This window comes from Acinonyx jubatus, chromosome A3, assembly GCF_027475565.1.
Source record: "Acinonyx jubatus isolate Ajub_Pintada_27869175 chromosome A3, VMU_Ajub_asm_v1.0, whole genome shotgun sequence".
NCBI classification, from domain to species: domain Eukaryota; kingdom Metazoa; phylum Chordata; class Mammalia; order Carnivora; family Felidae; genus Acinonyx; species Acinonyx jubatus.
The window spans coordinates 16,273,123-16,285,456 of NC_069388.1; the positions used below are offsets into that span (position 1 = coordinate 16,273,123).

The following is a 12,334-nucleotide window of genomic DNA, read 5'->3' on the forward strand; positions in this document are numbered from 1 at the left end:
GCCACGAGGCCACTCATCCCCTGCCAGCATTTCCAGACTGGGCCACCCCACTCCCATCCTACCTACTCACTCTCATGATGGCCGTTTAGGGACCAGGGATGGGCTTAGGGGACCTCATCCTCTCCCTTCATCACACCAACCTGACTCAGCCATCAGCTGCCCCACAGGGAGCTCCCTACCACCTTCATTTATTAATTTCAGGGTGTTGGGAGTGACTTTTATTGCTACCTCTCCCCCAGCAAAGCTGTGAGTAGTGAGTATTAACCATCCTACATTTCAAAGAAAAGAAAATCCTTTTCCCCAAGGAAGTGTACCCTAGCATAATGTACTAACAAAATCTCAGAGGTGAGAGAGAAAACAGCCCCAGGTATTTTTTTTTTCCAAAGACTGTACACAAACCTGCCTCGGATAATGCTGAGATGAGTCCAAAATCACACTACATAACAGCAAAGAGAATACGTGGACAGAAATGCCTGAGCACAAGAAACAGATGCCAACTATGCAAACATATCAACCGATACCCCAAAAAAAGAATCACCCAAAGGCAAAGAATCCAGTCTAGAAGAAAACACAACCCCAAATCCAGAAGAAAATTTCACATAAGTGCTCTCTGCTACAAAACTATATAATAATACAAATATTTTAAGGGCATAAATTCTCAAGACCAAATGTAAGAGAAGAGATGATAGCAGAGGACAGATGTCATCAAAATTTGGAAGATAAAACATAAATGGATGAGTGGTGACTAACCCAGGAAAAGAAAAAACTGAGACCTATTTGTGGGGTCTGCAGGGTGGGGAAACCAGCAAAGAGAAAATGGACTTGAGCCACAGAATTCTGAATCAACCAGAATACCCCTGAAGGCTGAGGTACAAGAGATGCTGAAACAGGAGTGCCCAAGAGTCAGTACGACAAGCATCTAGAACGCCAGACTCCTTTCCTGACTCTGCAAAGCTAGGAGATGATGCCTCTTACTCAGGAAAAAAAGGTGGGGAGTTTACTCCCTTGGGAGGTTGAAACCAGAGGCTCAAAAATAAACATCGGTCACTGCTAGCGGAGGGTATGAGGTGCTGTGCCAGAATCACCAGAATGAAGTGCCAACTGTGCGCACTGAACAATGCAACACAGAGAAGTCCTTTCCCCACTCAGCCTCAGAATAGGCTGGTGCCCTTGTACAGGGGAGCAAGCAACTCCTCTAGCCCGGAAGAAACCAGCTAGATGGAAAAGACTTGGAGATATCCATATTTGAGGTCTCCTGGTGGCACACCTTGTCCCCTGCCCCTTTACCCCAGAGTGAAGCCCACCAACCAGCAAACCCCTCTCCCCAAACTCACCCAGGGCTTATAGAATGTAACCCTGTTATTTAGAAATACAGATGTAAAACTAAAAGAAACAGCTTCAAGAGTTGGAAAAAGTTGGCAAGAATGAAGAAAGGCAAGAGGAAAGAGTTGATTTTCCTGGGAAGTACAATTTGACTTTTTAATCTATGTGCATTTATTCTTTTTTAAAAATAGAAAATATTTTTAGAAAAAGAAAAACAAACTTTGAGTAATAAATCTTTAGGCATTCTGGCAGAAAAAGCAAAGTATCTGCAAAGGAGAAGAAGCATCAGGCTGGATTCAGGCTTCTATTAGGTGCTAGTCAAAGCCAGAAGATATTGGGAAAATGGGTATTTTCGATTAAAAGAGGTGTTGTGAGCCAAGATCATTCTGTCCTGCATAGATGTCGTTCAAGTATAAAGGCAACAGGCAGACACTCGCAAATATTAGCTAACTCAGACTGTTATGAATCTCTCTTGTGAAAACTACTTGATAGTAAAATCCAGCAAATGAAAAGATAAATAAAAAGTAGAAACTGAGGGAGGGAGAGGAAGACATCATGGCAAAGGACTGAGCACGAGCAATGAATCCATTTAAAATTAGGGTTTATACCAATGTTCAGATATGATTTCAAAGAAATACAAATGTTTTAAAACTTAGCAATATAGAATAATACAGAGATGAAGGATGAAGGGAAAGGAAGCAGGAGAAGGTTAGTGTCCTATTCTTTATAAAACAAGGAGTCCACCCATCTATCCATATTAACAGGTACACATGTCATTTAGGGATGCATGATTCTCAGTACGTGGCCAGGGGCACAGTAGATAATGCATCTGACCACAGATCAGAAGATTTTAAGAACACATGGTTCTTTTGGGGAAAATGCAAATTAAAAGCACAATGAAATGTTGCTACATATCTACTAGAATGAACAGACTGTAAATTGACAAAGCCAAGTGCTGGAAAGGACACAGAGCAACTGGACCTCTCCTACATTACTGGTGGAGATGCAAAATGTTCCCTAGGAAAACAGTTTGGCAGTTTCCTATACAGTCAAACACTTACCATTCAACCAGACAATCCCATTCCCAGCCGTACTTGCCTGAGACAAAGGAAAGGTTGTGGCCACAGAAAACCCTGTATGCAATTGTTTAGAGCAGCTTTACTCAAATTGACTGAAACTGGAAAGAACCCAAATGTCCTTTAACTGGTGAGCAGATCAACCAACTGTGGTACAATGGACTTAGCAATAAAAGGAGTGAATTACTGTAACACACAACATGGTTAATCTCAAATGCATTATGCTAAGTGACAAAAAAAGTCAAAAAGCTATCTCCTGTATGAGTTTTGTGATTTTCTGGAAAAGGTGACACTGTAGGTATAGAAAACAGATTAGTGTTTGCCAAGGTCCAGGTGTGGAAGGAGGAGTTGACTGCAAAGGGACACAGAGATTTGCCAGGGGGGAGGGGGATTTCTGCATCTTGACTGTAGGGTGATTACGTGACTGTGCATTTGTCAAAGCTCACAGAACGGACTGTATGCTGCTCTGTGAAAAATGGATTAGGGAAGGAATGGAAAAGTTAGTCACAGACTTTTCACAGAATCTGCCCATGTCTTCTGATTTAATGGACAATTTTATGTTGGTCTCTCAAAAATTCTATCATTGGATTAATTGAAGTATTTTATCTTAGAAGAATACCATTGCTAAATGTGCTTATGATAAAATATATGTATTTTTTAAAGTTTATTTATTTTGAGAGAAATCATGCACATGCAAGCAGGGAGGGGCAGAGAGAGAAGGAGAGAGAGAATCCTGACTCAGGGCCCAATCTCACAAATCGTGAGATCATGACCTATGCCAAAATCAAGAGTAGGCTGTTCAACCGACTGAGTCACCCAGGCATCCAGTGGGATCTTTTAGGAAACAATTACACTGGTGATGAAATACTTACTCAAAGTTCAAAAATTCCTTTGGTTTCACTGGTTTCCTTTTCTTCTGTTAATATCAAATAAAATTACATTTAATGACTTTTGTTTTCAAAAGTACCCCATTTTATAAAAGTATTTCTATCTACCTCTCCGTCTAGAAACCCCACATAGAAATAGTTGTGGGTTTTTTCTTATTTATTTATTTATTTTGAGGGACGGTGCATGTGTGGGGGTAGGGGCAGAGAGAGAGAATCCTGACATGGGACTCCACCTCACAAACCATGAGATCATGACCTGAGCCAAAACCAAGAGTTGGACACTTAACTGATTGAGCTACCCAGGCACCCCATTCACATAGAAACAGTTTGAATGGTGGGGTTTTTTTAAATATTTATTTATTTTGAGAGAGAGAGAGTATATGAAAGCAGACAAGGAGCAGAGAGAGAGGGAGAGAGAAATCCCAAGCAGTCTCTCTCAACACAGAGCCCGATGTGGGGTTTGAATTCACGAACTGTGAGTTCATGACCTGGGCCGAAACCAAGAGTCGGATGATTAACCGACTAAGCCACCAGGTGCTCTTGAATGGTGGGTTTCTTTCTTTTTTTTTTTTTTAAGGGAGTGAGGGTGGGTCTTTTTTATTGTAACTTCTATATTTTTTTACATATTAATGCGTGTTCATTTTTACGAACACTGTATGTCATTCCCTGACCCCACCCTAGCGGCAATCACAGCTCCCTCTCTTCTCTCTCCTGGCATACATGTCACTCTCTTTACTCTGGAAGTGTTGTCATGCCTGTCCCACCTCCCTTCCGGACTGCACAGTCATGAGGGGCAAGAGTTCTGCCTTGCTCATTCCAGTATCCCATGACGGGCCATGGTCCACACAGTAAGGCTCAATGCAGGCCGCCAGAACAGAGGAGACCACAGATAAAGCTGGAGGAGAAATCCTTCCTAAGTGTGAAAAGTACCAAAAACTGTTTTCAATCCTGACCTCAGGTGATAGTTTCCCATTGTCTACTTTCCTACAACATGAGGGAGAAATTAAGGGCAAGAGGCAACATGGCTAAAAGCTTAGCTCACAAGAACACTAGGGGAGGAGACACAGCCATCTGACTACCTAACATCTAGTGAAATGTCTCTCCTCCTAGTGACAGAATGAGCCTGGGTAAGAAACCTGGTGGTTGGGATTCTAGAACTATGAATAAACAAAGAGAACTTAGGATGGGATGGGCCACGGAAGCCTGGAAGACACTAAGGTCTCTCAAGCAGAGACTAATAAACCCCATAGACTCCTTGGCATTGATGGAAGTCAACAATAATCATTTGTAAGCCATTCTCAAACACCAGGACACAAGATCACTTGTTATTGTGATTGTTATTGTTATTGTTATTCACTGAGGAATGAATTCAAATTATGTGTCCTGTGGAACTGGGTATACAAGGTATTGAAGATGAATCCCTTAGCCAATGAATGAGCCAAGTCCACCACCCAATGCATCTCAACAGGGCTCTATTGTTCTTTCTTGGTCCTTAGGAGTCCCCAGCCACTCCCAAGAAGTGATGAAACTCTGTTTTTGTGTAAAAATGGCACTGAAAATAAATTCAATTGCTTATGTCGGTAATGGAAGTGAAGAGGAAGTGAAGGCATCCAGGAAAGTGAGGTAGACTCCACACTGAAAAGGAACATCATATTATACTGCAGTTTGAATCTGTCATGTGAATGACTTCAATACATACTCACCAAGGAAGCCAGAAAATGTGACTTATGAAACTTTTAGCAAGTGCTCCTGTCATGGCCAAAAATGCTTATCAAATGAAAGCTCAGTTCATTCCTTCATTCAGTCCTTCATTTGGGGGCACCTGGCTAGCTCAGTCAGGTGAGAACTGAGAACACGTGACTCGTGATCTATGGATTGTGAGTTTGAGACCCATGTTACGAGTAGAGATTACTTAAAAATAAAATCTTTTTTAAAAGTCCTTCATTCAATTCAACCATTATTACTGATGTCCTATCAGGGCCCAGGCACTGGTCCTGGCCCTGAGGATGTAACAGTGAGCAGAGCAAGGTCCCAGAGCAAAGTTTCCATGATCACACCATCAGTAAATATCATACAACAACAAAGTAGAAAGATCCTTAATGATCATCTGGTCTGGCCCTTCTTTTTCCAGATGGGGACACTAAGCCCCAAAGAAAGGAGGAAGTTAGTCAGGACCATGTGGTCACCAAGGGTCAAAACCATAGCTAGGACTCAGGGTCTGGTCCTCCCTCCCAACCTAACACCAGCTCCCACTTTCCTACCCTTTACAATTTGGCAGAGATCCCCTGGACGCTGCCGTGAGCTGCCCCAAGATGCTCTTTAGAGCTCTTGCAAAACATTTTGTTTTGTATCACACCTGTGGTGACAGCTGAGTTAAACTGAATGTTCACAGTCATTATGCACAGAAACCTCACACGAGCCTCATCTACGGGGTTTCAGAATGAATCCAGAGTTTCCAAACTCTCCTCTCTCCAGCTTATCACATGTCTGTATATGGTAAGCTTTAGAAAATGAGTCTAATAATTAGTCATCTTGGCTTAGTTAAAGACAACAGTATGTTCTCCAATTTTACTTTGTTTTTAACAAGAGAGTGATGCCAACGGTAATTTTCACCGTGGTTAAAATATGCTTCTCAGTTGGTCCCTGCAGTTAACTGAGACAGCTCTGGTCCCTGCACCTGCACAGGACTTCCCCATGGCTCACTCTTTAACCAGGCCGTGCCCCCCCCAACCCCCACCCAGGTGCCTTCCTTCCACACACATTCACATCTCTGACACCACCTGTGTACTAGGCACTAGACTAGACACTTGGCACTCATCATTATACTTAATCATCTTTGCAAGATAAACTTTACTGCCCCACTCTGAAGATGAGAAATTTGAGAACCTGAGGGTACTGGTCCCTGTCTACTGCCCAAACCCCACATGCAGCCACTCTCCCCCTTTCTCCCTGCACTCCAGCCATGCCACCTTCTTGAAGTTCCTCAAAGGCAGCGAGCTGGTTCTCATCTCAGGGCCTTTGCACATGCAGAGTCTCCTACCTGAAAAACTCTTCCCCCCTCTTAACTCCTAGTCACCCTTCAGATCTCAATGCAAGCATAATTTCCTAAGGGAAGAATCCCTCACACCCTCCCCCATACTCCTGTAGTTCTTCTTCATTCACATAGCACCCTGAGGAAGTTCCTCTTCCTTCAAAGCAGCTATTACAATTTGTAGTTTCATATTTGCAGGATTATTTGCTATTATCTAACTCCCCACAAAAGCATGAACTCTAGAAAGGCAGGGACAGTGTCTGTCTTGTCTACCACTATACCCCCACACCTGGAAAGTACACATAATATGAGTTTAATTACTATTACTGGATAGATGATGGACAATGAACAGTTGAGAAATACTATACAAAACCCAAGAAAAACCAAAAAAATCCAAAACCTTGTCACCCATCCAGGTAAGTAATGAAGCTAAAATGCAAGCCCAAGCCCCCCAACACTCAACCCTACTTACACTGTGTGATAATCTTCTGTCCCGCCCCACCCCCAACCAACACACACACACACACACACACACACACACACACACACACACACCAGCCCCAAACCCTGACCCTAGAAGACTGATGAGTGGAGCAAAGGTTCTCAAAACTCTCCAGGCCTCCTAACCTTGCTGTCCTAACCGGACCCCCCATCCCACACACCTGGAGCTTCAGAGGTGCTGATCCACGGGTCCAAGAAGGACCCCAAACCTGGTTAGCAAGCACCCAGGTAATTCTGAAGGGAGCGTGTCCCAGACCTCCGTTTGAGGATCCCTAGACTAGGGTGAATCCAGAAGAACCCGCATTTGGGAGGCAGAGGAGCCGCCTAACCCTCCACCCCCCAGGCTGCTAACTTGCCGGCGAAGCTGCTGCAGAAACTGGGGCCGTACTGCCCTCTGGCGGTCATAGTGGCACCGGAGCTGCCGGGCTTCCCAGAGGGCACTCGCTGTTGGTGCACCCCACAGCTGCTGACGTCTGGGGCCCAGCTCTGCCCGGGGACACAGCACCTGCGTCTGGTCCCTGACTCTTCAAAGACTTCTCCAGGGCTTTTTTCTTTTCATAAATGAAGCACAGTGTTTTCCAAACTTCAGGTTTTTTGGGTAACACCTTCAGCATTTTGCCCATCTCATATGCTACCTGAATTACTTTTACTTAATTTTTTCTTTAAAAGTATGTATGTGAGGGGCGCCTGGGTGGCGCAGTTGGTTAAGCATCCGACTTCAGCCAGGTCACGATCTCGCGGTCCGGGAGTTCGAGCCCCGCGTCAGGCTCTGGGCTGTTGGCTCAGAGCCTGGAGCCTGTTTCCGATTCTGTGTCTCCCTCTCTCTCTGCCCCTCCCCCGTTCATGCTCTGTCTCTCTCTGTCCGAAAAATAAATAAAAGTTGGAAAAAAAAAAAAAAGTATGTATGTGAAATAACTCATTTAAAAAGAGAACTCCGGGGTCGCCTGGGTGGCTCAGTCGGTTAAGTGGCCGACTTCAGCTCAGGTCATGATCTCAAGGTCCATGAGTTTGAGCCCCGCATCAGGCTCTGCGCTGACAGCTCAGAGTCTGAAGCCTGCTTCAGATTCTGTGTCTCCCCCTCTCTCTGTCCCTCCCCATTCACACTCTGTCTGTCAAAACTGAATAAACATTTAAAAAATCAAATAGATAGATAGATAGATGGATAGATAAATAAAGGAGCAAGTCCACAATAGATAGAAAAAAAAATAGTTCCACTTACAATAAATAGGGGCTGGGGAGAGGGTGGGGAAGATGTGAAAGAGTGAAAAAAAAAGCCAAGAATTACCAAATGTTTTTAAATAAAAATATTAGCATTTTATAACCAAAAATAAATGGCTTGCCCAGGTGGTAAAACCATAAAGAACAGCACAGAGATTATCATAAAAGTCAGGATAGGGGTTATTTCCGGGTGAAGGGGGAAGACTGTAATGGGGGGGGGATGTTTCTGGGAAACCCAATTTTCCTTAATCTGGGAAGTAGTTATAATCATATGTTAACCTGTACATATGGGCTGTTATGTTTTTTCTGTATTATTTATTTATTTAGAGAGAGAGCACATGCATGCGAGTAGGGGAGAGGGACAGAGGGAGGGAGGGAAGGAGAGAGAAAGACAGAGAGAGAAAGAATCTTAAGCAGGTTCCACACACAGCATGGAGCCCAACACAGGGCTCAATCCCATAACCCTGGGATCACGACCTGAGCTGAAATCAAAAGTCGGCCACTCAATCGACTAAGCCACACAGGCGCCCTTGTTTTTTTCTGTATTTTTATCCCACAATATAAAGTACTATAGAAATAAAAAACAAGCAGTGAAATACAAGTAATTTACAAATGCGCAGGTGAAAATAAGGGAGGTGAAGCTGAGCTCTGGGATGTTAGCAGTGGCCCTGGGCCTGGAAGAGACAGCAAGGCAGGGCCAGGAGCCCCATAAACCGGCTGATCAACGAGAGGCCTCCCCGTGGTCCAGCTCCAGGCAGCAGCCCCTCCACCACACCCTGAAACCTCCTACCAACTGAAGCCCACTCCCAGTTTAATTAAATGTGTGTGTTCATGCATCGCTAAGCAATTTGGAAGGATATGCGCTACATGCTATTTTCTTCTTCATATACTTTTGCATTTTCTGATTTGTTTTTATAATAAGGTTTGAAAATGAGAAAATACAGTCACGTGTCAAGGAAGTAAAGCAGTACAGTTTTTTGTGTTTTGTTTTTAAAATTTTTTTATGCTTTTTTATTTGTTTTTGAGAGAAAGAGAGAGACAGAGCGTGAGCAGGGGAGGGGCAAAGAGACACACAGAATCTGCAGCAGGCTCCAGGCCCTGAGCTGTCAACACAGAGCCTGACGCAGGGCTTGAACTTGTGTCCTGAGCCAAAGTCGGCCACTTAACCAGCTGAGCCATCCAGGCGCCCGAAAGCAGTATAGTTTTGAGATCAAATATGGGAATGAAGAGGTCTGGGGGTAAAGCCCTCATTTTGTCCTTCAATTGCTAAGAGACTTTTGGCAAGTCCTTCCCCTGTCTAGGCCTCCATCTCCTCATCTGTTCAGTTAGAAGGGTGTGCCAGCTCTTCATCCCCAGTCTCCACCCACCCATTTTCCTACCCTGCTCTGTGTCCTGAAGGTTGGCTCTGTGGACACCCTTGTTGGCTGGCTTCTGGTAGTGGAGGCTGGAAGGCAAGAGAGAAGTAGGGGTGTTTCCTCCCTGCCACCTTCCTTCTTTGGGTCTCATTTTGAGCAGTAGTCAATTATTATGAATAACCATGATCATAGTCATGCGGTTCTTTATCCCAAATTGTTTCAAAGACATGAGATATGTGAGAGGCAGGAAAAGCATTTGATGGGCAATCCAAGATTTTTGTAACCTTGGGTACAATTAATACAAGAGGCAGGACTTCTAACCCACAAATAAAACTGACTCAAGAAAACATGGCTCATTAAAAACAACAGCACTAACAAAATGACAAAAGTAAGACCGAACATAATAGGTGCCACAATAAATGTGCATAGATTAAATTCAAGACTCAGGATGGACCCAAAACCAAAATCCAAATTTTTAACCAAAAAGTGAGATTTTCCCGGTGTTCCACGGTAGCGTGCTAGAGGACCCAGGAACACTAAATCCCACCCTGCCATCCACTCTTCCTTACAAAGTGCCCAAGGCACAGACTCTCCAGAAACAAAGGAAAATGGTAAACAAGTTTCCACATTATTATGATTGGGCGTGAGCCCTAACCACAGGTTCCATGAAAACCCAAATCCAAATCTGACAGCCAGCTATTCTAGTGGACCCCTAGAACAAAGTCACCAGTACCTAGATTGCCACATATAGCAAGTAAAAATACTGGATTCCCATTTAAATGCAAATTTCAGACACACACCAAGTAATTTCTTAGCATAAACATATCCCATGCAATATTTAGAACATACTTGCACTAAAAAAGTGTCACTGTTTATCTGGAATTCAAGTTTAACTCGGTGTTCTGTATTGTATATAGCTACCCAGCACACCATAGCAGGTGAATCAGAAAATGAGAGCCGAGGAAGGGGAAGCTGGCACACAACCCCCACCCTGCCACACGGCAGGGGGGATGTGGAAGATGAGGAAGAGTGGATTTATCAATCTGCAATCTGGCCAGCGCGGTCAGCAGCTCCTCCCGGGGAGATGTCAGAGCAAGCAAAGGGCAGTGGCTTCCCCTCCCCGTACTCACATAAGTGCTGTTTACGAAAAGCCCACATGCAGTGAAATACCACGGAAAGGTTAAAAGTGAAAGGATTTCCAGATGACTGACAGTGGTGTACTCTTAACTGCTTTTTTGCCAGATGCCTGCCGAAATGGTCAAAGGAAAAACACAGAAAAATCTGTATTAGTATATAAACCAGGGAGGAGCCCAGACCACATGCTAGAATCCTTCAAGTGAGACATAATGCTAGGAAAGCCCACCCAGTGAAGCGCTGGCTAGTGGTGTGCTGGGAGAGCTGGATCTTGCCAGCTCCTTGTGAAACCACTGGTAGCTACAGTGGGAGAGTTCATACCATGGAAATCAGCAGATGCGATAGGTTGGGGACTTTTTTTTTTTTTTTTTTTAAAGAACTGGTCATTAAACATTTGTTGGACTGGCTGTGCCGTAAATCACCAAATAAGAAGAAATAGATGTGTGAGTAAGCTGAAGGGACCCTGAAGCAGAGGCAGTCAGCGCCCCTCCCATATGCATGGTCCCATGCATGGGTTCCCCTCCCATATGGAAGGTCCGGTATGTTCTGCCTAACCTCCAGTCTCCACATCTATTTGTAGTACCAAGACTGCCCATGCTTCGAAGGTCAGAAGGGCCAAGGAGCTTATAAACTCCCTGACATAGCTGTCAACAGATGAGTCTTATGGAAGTTGGGGTATACGTGTTCCAGCTCCCTGACCCCTTGGGTGGGGCAATTCCAGGTTGTGTTTTGTACCATTCCTCATTATTTCCCCAAAGGCCTTCAGATGCCCACCGAGGTGGCTGGATTAACCACTCACACTTTAATCTTTGCCAGCCTTTGCTAGTTTCCATATATATTTTTCTGAATACAATTTTTGCTTGGTTTTCTTATTATGGAAAAATATGTGCATTGAAAGCTTTAGAAAGTACAGAAGACATACCATGACAGTGTTTGTCTCATTCTTTTAAAATATTTATATACGTATACAGATATATCTCACTTCCCCGCTCTCTAGAGACTTACCTGAAGACACTACTTGAGTCTGAATCCTTATCTCAGACTCTGCTTCTGGGGAAACCCAGGTGAAAACAGAGCTACATCTCCAGCAGGACTCCATGCAATGGACAAGCTCAAAGCAATAAGGAGTAGGAAAGCTAATGCTTCAGAGCAGCTGTAGGGGACCAATGCTTGGTGTTGATGTTAACCCTTGGCTGGGTGCTTCAGACAATTCAGCCTCCAAGGTAACAAAACAAAAGGACAGCAAATCCTATCTGCGCTGAGACTGGTACAGCTTCCTACAGAGATACACAGACATCCTCCACTGCAGTGCCCCCTTCTGTAAAATGAACAGAGAAGCAACAGGAACTCAAGAATGGGCTCAGAGGTCCAAAGGAGGGGCCTGAGTACTAGGACCTTTCATAAATAGTTGTCCCTCAAGGAATAAGAGTAGACCTTAAAACAAAATTCTCTGAAATACTTTCCATGGAAAACTGGCTGTTCAAGACACTATGAGGCGATAAGAGAAACTGAGGCTCAGAAACACTGAGCTAAATGAAGGTACACAGTCTGTTTTACCTAGAACTTCCTGGATCATGTGGACAGACACGGCAATTCCCCAGGAAAGGGATATAATATTCCAGCTCCCTGTAGGACTCATGTTCCAGCTTCACGTAATAAATACATACAAACAGAAAAGGCATTTAATTCAAACATCTGTAAGGAAGTGACTAAAACTGATGACATTCAAGGCCACAAGGAAACTTCAGAGATACTAATGAGCAATCCTCTTTGGTCACATTATCTGACCACAATGCAATAAAAACAGAG

The 12,334-nt window shown here is 44.0% G+C and overlaps 1 long non-coding RNA gene across 3 annotated transcripts in view; it reads right to left on the bottom strand.

Moving 5' to 3' along the window:
- Nucleotides 1–12,334, bottom strand: part of LOC113602601 (uncharacterized) — a 70,502-nt gene that overhangs the window by 39,616 nt on the left and 18,552 nt on the right. The gene's annotated exons all lie outside the window — the stretch shown is intronic.